The 12,254-nt window shown below is 36.7% G+C and overlaps 1 long non-coding RNA gene across 1 annotated transcript; it reads left to right on the plus strand.

Moving 5' to 3' along the window:
• The first annotated feature begins 8,645 nt into the window (after positions 1–8,645).
• LOC146424402 (uncharacterized) lies at positions 8,646–11,603 on the plus strand. The gene is made up of 2 exons (XR_014846684.1): positions 8,646–8,789; positions 11,175–11,603. It is a non-coding gene; the product is annotated as an uncharacterized LOC146424402 (long non-coding RNA).
• Positions 11,604–12,254: the final 651 nt, after the last annotated feature.

The raw sequence follows: 12,254 nt of genomic DNA on the forward strand, positions 1-12,254 counted from the left end.
TTTGTTTGTTTTTTTTCTTGAGCTCAGAGAATCTTTCAGAACATTCAAGACCAACAGCTAAATCTTCTCTATTGAGATACACTAGAATAATTTTATTTGAACTTAATGCTGTCAGGAAAAAGAGATGGAGGAAATAGTCAGTCTCTGAGACTAGACTTGCAGACAAAAGGGATCACACGTTACAAAAAAAAACAAACCCTGAGGGTTCCCACCTACCAAAGTGTTACATTATTTCATACCTTTTTTGAAGTGAGTAGCTGGCTTAATACAAAATTTTCCTTGTCTGATATTTTACGCTTCCACAAAATATTTTTCATTCTTCTTTCTCCACTGTATTATAGTAGTCATTGTTAAAAAAGCTACTATAAAGGTCGTTAAAAAACCAACTAAAATAGATCAGCCAAAACATTTCAGTTTCTTTTGGTTTTAAATGAAGGTTTAATTTTCAAAGTAATTAAAAAAAACCAAATTAGAGATGAAAGAAAAAAAAGTCAAACCTGCCCACCCCCCTTCCCTCTGTCTGTCTTCCTTTCACTGATACTTCTGTATGGGGCATTGAACACTCAAAGCCACAGCGGGTGGTAAGAGTTGAGGAAGGTGCAGAAGAGTTAAAGGTGCTATTGAGGAGCCTTACCTCTCTCCATAGCTTGGGTGGTGAGTAAAGGTCTTCTGGTATCCCATGTTAGAGGGGGGACATGCAGCTTGTGGAAGTATGTCCTGAGCATCGTAGAGAAACAGGGAGACAAAGCAATGACAAGAAAGGGAATGGATTTGTTTTTTAAAAGGAAACAGATGTTTCTCTGTCACTTTTTCTCTCTGTAGAAGAATCCCCAAAATTCCACACTAGATTCAACTAAGGGCTCAGTAGTTGCAAGAAACAAAAATGACATTACACATCTTTTTTCTTTTGGTAACTGCACTCAAGATACTTGCTTTCTTAGGCAATGAACTGATCACCTTTAATTGCCTCAAGCTGGGCATCTGAAAACCTGAACTGTCTAGCTGATTAGTAAGGGTAGAAAAATTTGGCTTTGGTTCATAAATATGGTTGCAGAGAATAAACATCAAGCAGAGATACTGCACCAAAGAGCACATGTTTTCAGATTTTCACCCATATGAGATATATTTCATCCTATCTGAAAGTGTTCTAATTGCTCTGTCAATGATTTAGTTGAATACCAGGATGTGTATGGACAGTAACATAAAAGAGAATAAGAATGAGGTAGGGACATGATGCCACATGCCAAGATTACATTTCTTAGTAGCTACTATAGGGAGAGAAATTTGTCTTGCTGGACAAAAGGTGGTGGGTATTAGAGAAAATAATTATATATTTGGAAACTTCTGGTGAACAGAATGACAATTACAAAAGAAGGAAAAATAAATATTGCCTTGGCTCTGTGTTTCAGATCTTTTTCTTGGGTTATACTGTTCAGAGTTCAAATAGTTGGCTTTTGAGAACTCTTTGGTTTTCATAATTGAAAAGTGAAGAGGAATCATTTCAATGACATGCAGTCAATGCACAATAGTAGTAGGAATCCTGGAATTCATGGGGTGAAGGCCTAAACATTGATCTACTTTTATTAATGCTATGAAAAAGTCTCTGACAGCCCAAATACCAAAGATCTTCAACAACACTTTTACTGTAATTCAAACATATTTACAAAAATATGTTGTCAGAACCTATTAAAAACATATCTGGTAAAAAAAAATCTAGTTTTTTAATGCTAGTCTCACACTGTCAGTGGCATAGATTTTTGTATGAAAGTACTGGGGATTTGGTGCACTGAAAAATCTTGTCTTGCCAAACAGAAGCACTTAAACAAAGTTTGACTGTGTTAATTTTAACTCCATTTGAAACAAAAGAGGAAAACCAAACCAAAGCATCAAACAAAACAACCCAAAACCAGTGTTCTTCATGTTGAAATGGAACTGACTGGAAAAAATTTCATTTGCTGGTAGCAGTCAAATTCAGTGATCACAGCAGGAGCCTGAAATCTCAAATTAATTCTGAATCTCTATGAGGCAGAGATCACTAGGAATGGATTGTCTGTCTGACTGCCTTTACTATAGACAGGTATGAGTTCAATAAAAAGGCAAGATTTATCTCAAAAAACTGCCCATGTGGTTTTGCTCTTTGCCTTCATCCTTCATATAGAGAGAAAGTGGCTATTTTGAGCTATGGCATTCAAAACCTTTTCTGATAATATCCTTGCAGTCAAGAATTTCTGTGAAGGGAGGCATATTAATTCTGTGCAAAAATAAATGAAGGAAATTATCACTAGGTTTCTTATCATGTTTAATACAAATTCAGGAAAAATATTACCATATTATCATTGTAAAGTTAGAATTATTACCTACTAGCTTTCTGTCATCTATGTGTTACTGTAAGTATTCACTCTGTTTTTCAGAGCTCCATTCCTCCTCTGCACTCCTTCAATCCTAAAGTGAACAGATTGAGTTCTTCTGTGAGTTGGAACCAGGTCCCAAGATTCACTGAAAAGAGCCCCTTCCTCCATCATTTTGGAGAGTCCAGTCTTGTCTCTGGCAGATGAACTGTCCCTCCTAATATGTTCAATGATTGGCATGTTTGAAGGTGCACACTTACCTAGTTATGGTGATGATAAGACTTTCTGTTTTGGGAGTGTTTAATTTTTCCTGGACTCAGACATGATCTGCAAGGACTGGAAAGACCCAATGCAGTGTGGGTTCCCATCCCATTGTCTTGACGAGTGATGTGGATGTGGTAGTGTACATCTTGTATTTGACATAAACTCCCTTCATGGACACTAAGGAAAGGATAATAAAATTCAGCCGCCTCTGCTGCACCTAAGTTAATTTCATGAACTGAAATGTTGCAGCTATGGATCTGAAGAGAGAACAGTCTTTAAAAAAGAGAAATGTATTCAGAGAGGCCAGGAATGATTTAAGACAAAAGCAGCTGTTTGTCATCCAGATGAGCTTTATCTTGCTATAGGTGAATGATATCATCATTGGATTTAATAAAGCAAATGTGCAAACATATATGCAAAATGTGAATGGACCTTTTCCATGTGTTGAAGCAGTCTAATATTATGCACATTTTTTAGAGTGAACTTTGTGAATTCTAGTTTAGAAACAAACTAAACTAGAAGATTTGTTTATCTGCCACAAATATCAGTTATTGCAGGCATTATAATCATAATATTTGTTACCTTCACCATCAGCTTGATGGTGGTTTACTCATGTGTGGTCATGGTTTGGACTTGCAAAGATGAACTCAGATGGCGGGAGTGGATGATTTTTAGTTCAGAAAGTATGGTTGCGGTTCAGATCATCAGGCAGAAGATATCGTAATAGTTACTTCATATTTAGTTTTAGTGTGAAAGTTAGATTTCCTAATCTCCACACTCCTCCATTTCCTTGTATTGGTGAAAGAAGAACAAACAGAAGAACACTGCCACTTGGTGTGTTGGAGTGACCAAAATCAGAGGAGGTATTCAAAACTCATTCTTTCAAATACTGCTGCTTTGAATACAATAATATTTAAAAAAAAAAAAGGTGGGACTTTTGACCAATATATCACCAGTCATATAAAAATATAAATTCACACCAATTTATGAAAAGCAAGTGGGAGGTTGACACGATGGAGCTGGGAAGATTGTGAACTGAATGGATTGTGGTGCTACTGGAGAAGATATGTGATGGTTCTATTAAGCCATGAGATCACATGATCACGTGTTTTGGCAAAACTGTGAGATTTCACATCCCATCTAGTCAATGCTGATGAGTGCAGGTAACTTTCTGAGGACTGGATCTGTCCAGGACTGGATCTTAGGACTGAGTGATGAGACACCTAAGAAATACTTTTCACAATAATGTCACTGATCAGCAGTTCCCATGTTCTGTCATTTCTTAAAATGATTTCTATCTTTTATTGTTTGCAGTGAAAAAAATACAGGTAAAAAGGACTATGCTATATTTTCAGTGAGGGAGAGTGTGCAGTTTAAGCCAATAGATTCAAAAGACAAGAGTGTTTTACTGAATGTTGAATTCTGATGTCTCTCTCTGCGGGAGGGCGGCAGGAGGTGGTGGCCTCACAAAATGAGGTCCTCGCTGTGTGTATCTCCCCCACGTCCGGGCCGGGTGGCCTCGGGGTGTGCGCCGTGTGGCATTAGTCTCTGGCCACAGAAATTCTAGCAGGAAATGTAGTGAGACAAAAGAACGTACTGGACGCCATCTCCGGGTCTGCCAGGGAAGTTTATTAGGGTCCTTAGGTGGGCTGCAGGGAAGGGAAAGGGGGAGGAAAGTGGGGGAGGGAGTAAGGGCTGACAGGCTCGAAGATGGAGACCACAAGCTTACACAGGCATCGGCTTATAAGGGAAGAGAAGGGGGAGGGATTGGCTCTCTCAGAGCCTATCCCGGGAGGTCTGAGGGGAAGATAGGCGGGGGGAACACACCAGTAGATTTCGGGTAAAGCAGGGTGCATATTTCAAAGCCAGCCAATAACATACAGGGCAGGGGAACAAAGAAAAGCCGCATGGAATCCTCAAAAACCACATTGCTACAGAATTCTTTCCTGTGAATACAATATATGTTGACCATATGTGTTTTAGGTTCTACCTGCATCTCTTCTCATCCATATATCATCAGTTTTAACACAGGATATAGAATACTGGCAGACAATCTGGAGTCAATCTGTTTATCTTTAAAATGCTGCTGAAAAATTTTAGAAGTTGCAAGGTCCTGAACTGGAAAGAAAACCTTGAAGTAACAACAAAGAAGTATTGGAAAGAGAGACAATAATTTCAGTCTTCTATCTGGATCCTGTTGTGAAAAAAGCATACATATTATCCCTCAGAAAATGATTTTAGTGGAATAAAGTCTTCTTCATTTACTAATGCAACCAGAAATCAACCAGGCAGTTTTTAATTAGCATTGTAATTTTCAAGAAGTGAAAGATGGTTGCTTTATAGACTTCATATGCAGCTCAGAAGGGGCTCCAAACACAGCTGCATTTGTCTATAATATACTGCTATTTTTTAAGAGGGAACATCTGAGATACTGTATGTAATTGAAGACCTTGTGCTGCATAGCTAGAAAAATTTTATCAAAACCCATGAATTCAATGTATTGCAATTTTGTTCTCTGATGCTTTTCTAGGCATTAGATAGAAATCACAGGCTGTAGATGGTTTGCAAATAACCACTCTAGGAGAAATCTCCCACATGTATATTAATAAGAATAACATAAATATTCCACAAATAGATGAATACACATTGAGGGGCAAATATAGGACAAATCTTCTGTGTTTTGTTTGTTCTGCATTTCAGCCATATCTGACATTCAACTACAATATTTTGCGTTCCTTTATCTCTGATACTCAAACATCACACTTATGCTTTGCTAACATCACTGGCCTAAATCTCAAAATATTTCTGAAATTAGGACTCATATTTGCCTGTCATTTATTACTGTAGTTCATAACTCTTTTATCATTCATATGATCCCACTATTTTCTGAATTAAATATTAGAATCCTATCAGGGTTTCTAGTGGACCTTTCTGCTCTGATGTAGTACATTCTTTTTGGAAATGTATGTGTTTTTCATGTTTTATAAATTTCACTGTTGACTAGAAGATAAAATATCTTGCTGCCTTTCATAAAACCCAGGAAGATTATGGATTAGCATCATCGCCAGCATCCTCATCCTCCTCCTCATCATCATCATCATATTCATAGGGGACATGAAATTATAGAACAGCTCAAGTTGGAAGGCATCCATAGTGCTCATTGAGTCCATTCAGATTATATTTACAATATTAAGATAACATAGTTTTGATTTTGAGAGCTGCAGAGTTCCTATTGATTTCTAGAGGAAAGACAGCGTAACTGAGGGCTGAATTAGGTGAAAGACTCCGAAATTTATGAAATACTTCTTTCCAGCTCATAGATAATACATCTTTTAGATGCTGAACACAAAAAAGGGACCAGTTTTTAGTGCCTACCTTAAAGACTTTACAAATAATATCTATCAAAATTGTTTCCTCCCCTAAGGCCACTGTTGAGGGACATTTGATACTTTTCTATTACAACTTACAAAGTTTGTTAGGCTCAAGCTTATTAAAAAATCCTTTGCCAAAGGGTACAGACAAACAAGCAAAGCTGTTATAAGATGCAGATTGCCCTGTTTTCTTCCATTGAGACACATTCAGCATTTTATTGGTGAAAAGAATAAGCAAAAATTTCAGATTTGGTTCATATTCCCTAATTGTCCAAGAGTATCTTAAAGTAGTTAAATAATGTAAGTCAGTGGCAACCAAAGGTGGGTTTAGGGAAGGTTTCCAGGTTGATTTCCATGAATAAGTTCTCCAAGCTTAAAATAAGCACTCAAGATCTAATATCCAAAGTCTTGCTGTGGCTAAGAAGATCATCCAGCGTTTCAGGCTAGATCTCCTGGATGCCTCTAGTGTACTCACTCTAAACATGTGGCTCAGTCCTGTGAAGTCCAGACTATTTTCTTGTCCCCTAGAAGTCAAATAGAAATTGTTCAAAGTGTCCAGCAGCCCTGAGGATCAAGCCCACGAAATTTGCTATTGTTTGGAGATTGAATTGTGGTAAGTTCTTCTTTTGTACCATGAGTTCATTACTATATAAGTTCGCATTCCCCGACAATTCCTGCTTTGAACAGGAATTTTGAAAAGGAAGCCCCCAGGTTTTATTTGTTCAATCTGGTGCTAGTTTACAGATATTTTGTTTTGTTTAAGGATGTGTTCATCGCCATGTTGTGTGGTCTTACACCAGATAGGAAAATAAAGATGACTCCAGGATGCCATGCATCAAAAATCAACTGAATCATCTCAGACTCTGTTTCTAAAGCATCTATCCCTAAACAAGTGTACTGAAATTTTAAAAAGACATCCTTTTTGTATTTTCCAGCAAGATTCTTAATTTTTACTTTTCTTCCATTGATATTAGCCTAACCCTTGTTGGTTATTTGTTATCCACTAGCAGTAATGATCACTGCATCTCCTGCTTTAGTAGGGAACCTAAATATGCGCCTTCCTACAGGATAATTCCCCTCCTAGTCAGTAGGGCCACTTTTTTAAAGTTGAAATCCCTTACTGAATGCTTGTCCAAAACCATCTGGACAGTGGGAATATTTTTTTCATTTATTTATCCAGTTTCTCCTGAAGGACAAATAGAAAAATTTTATCTATTAAAAAAAAATGAAATTAATAGCATAAGAAGACAAAATTATCTTTTTCTTCTAAAAGCAAACTTATAAAAACTTCCATGGAAGCTTAGAAAACCTGCACTCTTTGCCCAAGAGAAATTTCTAATCACTTGGGTAAACATGGGAGGTAGACTGGGTAAATTCATATCCAGGTTAGGCTAAACAATGCGGTGTTTTAGGGGAATTTTTATTGAGTTAAATATATTTATGCAGACACACATATGCATATTGGTATCTGAAGAATATATGTTTTGGTATACTACCTCAGAACCATAGCAGCTCTTAGGTGAAAAATGTTGACTGTTGAGGAATCCAATTTAAAACTCCAATTGAACAAATCATAAGAACAAGAACAAAAAATCCCCCAATAGCCCATCATAAATTTGATGGAATCTTAAAATAACATTAGCAACTTGTTCATTTGGATGATGCCAACTTAGAAATAAATTGGTATTATTTGAACAGCTGTTTCCTTTTTGATGAGTTTACTATATATTTGTTGCCTTAAAATTCAGAGGACACCTGGCAAAATCTTACTTGTCATATATTTCCTTGGATGATAAATTATAAGAAAGGAAACTTGAAAAAAAAATTAACTGAATTATTTCCATTTAGAAAAAACCTAAAGTACTTTAAGAAGGTAAAATTAATCCTGCAGATCATATTTTAAAATTTTCTTATGGATACTGGAAAGCTACTATTTGTTATTTTTCATCTTGTTTAAAATACCTTTGTTGGCAGACAAACCTCAGGGAGCTTTGCAGGAAGATATTTTAATTTATGAACTCTAAAATAGAATGATTACAGACCATTGAAGAAACACTAAATATGTATTCTGACAAGTGCCATAGATTGTAAAGCTTCTAAAGGAGTATTAAAAATCAAATTCAAATAAGATTTAAAAAAAAAAGGTAAATATAGGACAGAAAGATCCATATTAAGCTATCATTGGTCATAGGCAAAAATGTCCTTCAATTTTTAATTTGATCAGTATCTGGTAAGCAGTTCTATTAAATGAAGGTGTTACTGACATCAGTGGTTACTTAAAATGAGTAAATTAAAATGTAGAGAAAATTATCCCATTGCCACCTCAGACAGCTGTGTACATGAGTGCAACTGGAGAGACAAGTGAAAAAGCAGATATCACATTTTTGCTGCTTAGAAGCAGAGAGCTGCTAATAGTTTTTAATTACGATTTGTGTTTCTTTTATCCCAGTAATATTTTTATTTCATTGTTAGGCCCCCTGTTTCCATGTAAGCTTCCTCTGGGAGCAAAACTTCTGAGTCCGACATCTAGGCACATAAATGCCACAATATAAATAAGATTAATTAAAAAAAAAAGAAAAAAAAAGGTATTTTGGTTGGGGTGTGCCACAGCAGATAAAAACCCACTGTGCAGTTGTCTGGTTGAAAACTTTCTAGTTGAGCACTGATAAAATTTATCACAGGGACACATATGGAAATGAGCATCTTTGTAAAGCAGCCTGTGGTGAAACGTGCAACAGCTGAATATCTAAAGGGATGCTGCAGCTTGACAAGGAAATGGTGGCAAAAAGACCTAATAGCATGTTAGGTAAGGTTTTCTCATGGGCTGTGGGGTTTATTTACTGAGATATTTGGAGCTGTTTTTTCCCCAGAACCAGAGCAGAGGGTGAGGTGACACATACTTGAGCCCTCCTAAAGAGCTTGCTTCCTGCTGTGCTTGTGATGTGCCTTGAGCAGGAGTGGCAATGGAACAGCAAGGCTTGTACCAGCACTCAATCTGATGCTGGACTTTCATCACTTAAATGTTCAGCTCTGCCTTCCTGCTTTAATTATTTACTTCTAAAGTGGTTTGGAAATTAAAAAATAGGGAGATTTTTTAGAGTACATCTGACCCCAATGTCAGAATGTCACCAAAACCCCTGATCCTCTAAGGTCATCAGCTGTTTCAATGAATTCAGAAAAGCTCTAGAATAAGCAAAATGCAATGTAGCTTAGTTTATTAAATGAATATATATGTAAGGTTTCTCTTTCTATCTCCAGTCACTCTTGTGCTGCTTGCTGCATGAGAGGGTAAACTCCACATGTGGATACCTGAGTCCATGTGAGTATTTTTAGCTCAGTTGTCGAAGGGTCTGGAAGCTGTAAAAAAAATAAAAAAAATAAAAGAGTAAAAAATAAAATCCCCAAAATCAAAGTGAAACATCCTCTCTTTTAAAGAAAAATCTGGATTAAAGGAGCTGTTGAGAACAATGAAGAGCTAGAGGGTTAAGCAATAGCATAAGGGTGTGTGAGAAATCAGCCATGGAATAGGGGTAACTGGTGACCCACACAGACTTTGCTCATATGTATCTGACACTCCTGAAAGTTTGCTGATTCACTCTGAGAAAGACAGGTTCTGTTTTCTCCTTTGTTGACATTTACAAGCAGCATAAATGAAAATGGTAGTATTTTAAACCTGTGTTGCACATGTGCAAATGGGTGTAGGAAGATTACAACAGCTGTAAATCAGGTCCAGAGAATTTAAATGAGAAGAAGAAGAAGGTTCATGAAAGAGCATAAGCTAAAGACTATTGCCAATGTGGACAAAGAAAAGAGAGAGAATAAGAGAGGAAAAGGTCAAAGGAAGTGTGAGTGAGAGAGAGAGAGAGAGAGAGAGCGAGAGAGAGAGGGAAAAACTGGAACCAGGTTCACAAAAAAGAAAAGGGCAGGAAAAAGTTGGTGTGTTTTTAATGAAACCATCCACAAGCAAAAAGCAGGGGCTAGTAACAAGGAAAAGGGACAAGAATATGGGAAATAGACAAGAATATTCTCCTTCCCTTTCCAGACAAGCAAATCCTAAAACCACCAAAAAAACATGCTCTAAAAAAGGCTCCAGGAGATTGAAAAAAAAAAAGAAATTAATTTAGAACACACTTTTCAGTTGTGTTATTGCAGGGAACTTATATGAAGAGATTAGACAAAATGACTCCCAGAGTAAAGAAATCCCACTGGGACCAAATCTCAGATTTTGCTCCATAGGTGTCCTGCACACACAGAATGTATTTTTTAAATCTTTGTCCTTTTGGTGCCTTTTCATGACAGTGCAACCCTCCTTTCATTATTTGGCACACTTGTTTAGCGTCTTCTGAGCTGACAGGGGGGGAGCTAGGCTCTGTCCCAAATAATCAGGGAGGCATAAGAGTGGAAGTGCTGATTACCATCACAGGACTGGCATGTCGTAATTAGCAGTGGGGGGACAGGTGCTTGCATGCCAATTCTGCATGGCACGCTGTCCTTTCTCTCCAGTGTAGTTCCCATCTCACTTCTAATGTGCAAAAGGAGAGATAATTCACCAGGGTGGTAGACACATTTCTATTCTCAAGAACACCGTGATATCATTAATCTTCTGTCAAGTTAGCAAGGGTGGGTTACATGAATGCAAATATTTTGTAAGGCTATAAATAAAATTTAAAGAACAAAAGAGACAGAAAGAGAAGATGCTTTCCTGGGGTTTCCATTGCTACAAAACCAACAATTTTAGCACTGAAATGGTTTACTGGTACTTAAAAATCCCTTTTAAAATGTTTTTTTAAACATCTTTCCAAAAAAGTGAGACATAAAATGGGATCCTTAGACTGTAATATAAATTTTCTAATCCTTTCTATGAAGCAGATAGTCGATCAAATAAAGTGCAAAATGTAACTTGTGTCTGTAGTGGCTGTACTGTACTGTTCACCTGGCTATTGCTACATGCTGAAATGTTTGAAAGAAAGGGAAAGAAAGTAAGAGTGGGCACAATAAGAAGGTTTTTCAGAAAGAAGGTTTGATAGATAGCCACATTAATTACGAGTGGCAATATATAGATAGATATATTTCCATATAATTATCTATATATATAGAAATATATAAGTGACTTACATCGGTTATCTTTAGACATCCATACTATGAATTCTGCTTGGGCCTCATATATTTTACGTCTTTTCTACTGCCTCAGCTGAGATACCAGGACACAGAAGAAAACAGGAATACTCATCTCTGACAGGGATTTCTGCCTTGGAAGCCATCTTGGTGTCCTTACTCACTTAAGAAACTCTGAGGAAATAGCTCAAACAGAGCAAAATATAGATTTAAGGTCTCGTGCCCTGGATCTATCAAAAGGTAAAGACTGAATCATATTAAGACACCACGTTTCTCTTCCCCAGTGAGTAAAATGCTTTTCCTTATTTTTGCAAAGTTGAAGCAAGCAAGGTTTTAAAATGGGATTTTTATTTCTAGTATGAATTAAAAAAATATTGTTTGCTTTGGACATTTAAAAAGGGGAAGAAGCTGTTTACAACTTCTTCATATCATCTAAAAATGCTGTATGAAGTTGCTCTGTGATCAGGAGTAGTGGAAATAACTTCAATAAAGTCAGGTGCTCAAATTGATGTGATAAGCCCAAAAATTATGTGATGCATAGTTCATATGGTTCTGCCATTTATCAGAAAGATATCTGCATATCTTACTCAAAGCACTAATAGTGATTTGTAAGCTAGAGCATAGCTGCTGTTTCTTTCATTTGTCCCAACAAGAGTTGGATGCTTTCACACAATCTGCTTATATTATTACTTTGCCCAGACAAGGTAGAATTATATTCTGCATAATTTTCAAAGGTACCACAGTGTTTGTTGATTTTATTTCAATGCTAGAGATTTTTATTAAATTAATTAAACTAGGTACTTTTTTCTCCCACAATTTGTCTGGGTCACATTGTTGTCCTACCTTGAGTAGGTATAGAAAAGAAGACAAAGGTTTGAATTGTAAGATCACTTTTGCATCCAGTCATCAAGAAAATTTGAAACAAAGCATCCTTAAGTGATTGAAGACAGTAGTGTAGTCAGTGGGACCGGGGAAAAAAACCAACTTATCATTTTGCTATTGATTTTTTTCCTCAGTTAAAGCTGAATTGAGTTTAGACTTTGGCTGTAGTTTCAGACTATCAGGAAGTTGAACACACTTAAAAGAGGGGGAATATGACTGGAAAATGGGAAGGGATTTGCTTGAGGAAGGAAACAAATATGCTGTCTTTACTTCC

This window comes from Lichenostomus cassidix, chromosome Z (assembly GCF_008360975.1).
Source record: "Lichenostomus cassidix isolate B80296 chromosome Z, HeHo_3.0, whole genome shotgun sequence".
In the NCBI taxonomy this organism is placed as follows: domain Eukaryota; kingdom Metazoa; phylum Chordata; class Aves; order Passeriformes; family Meliphagidae; genus Lichenostomus; species Lichenostomus cassidix.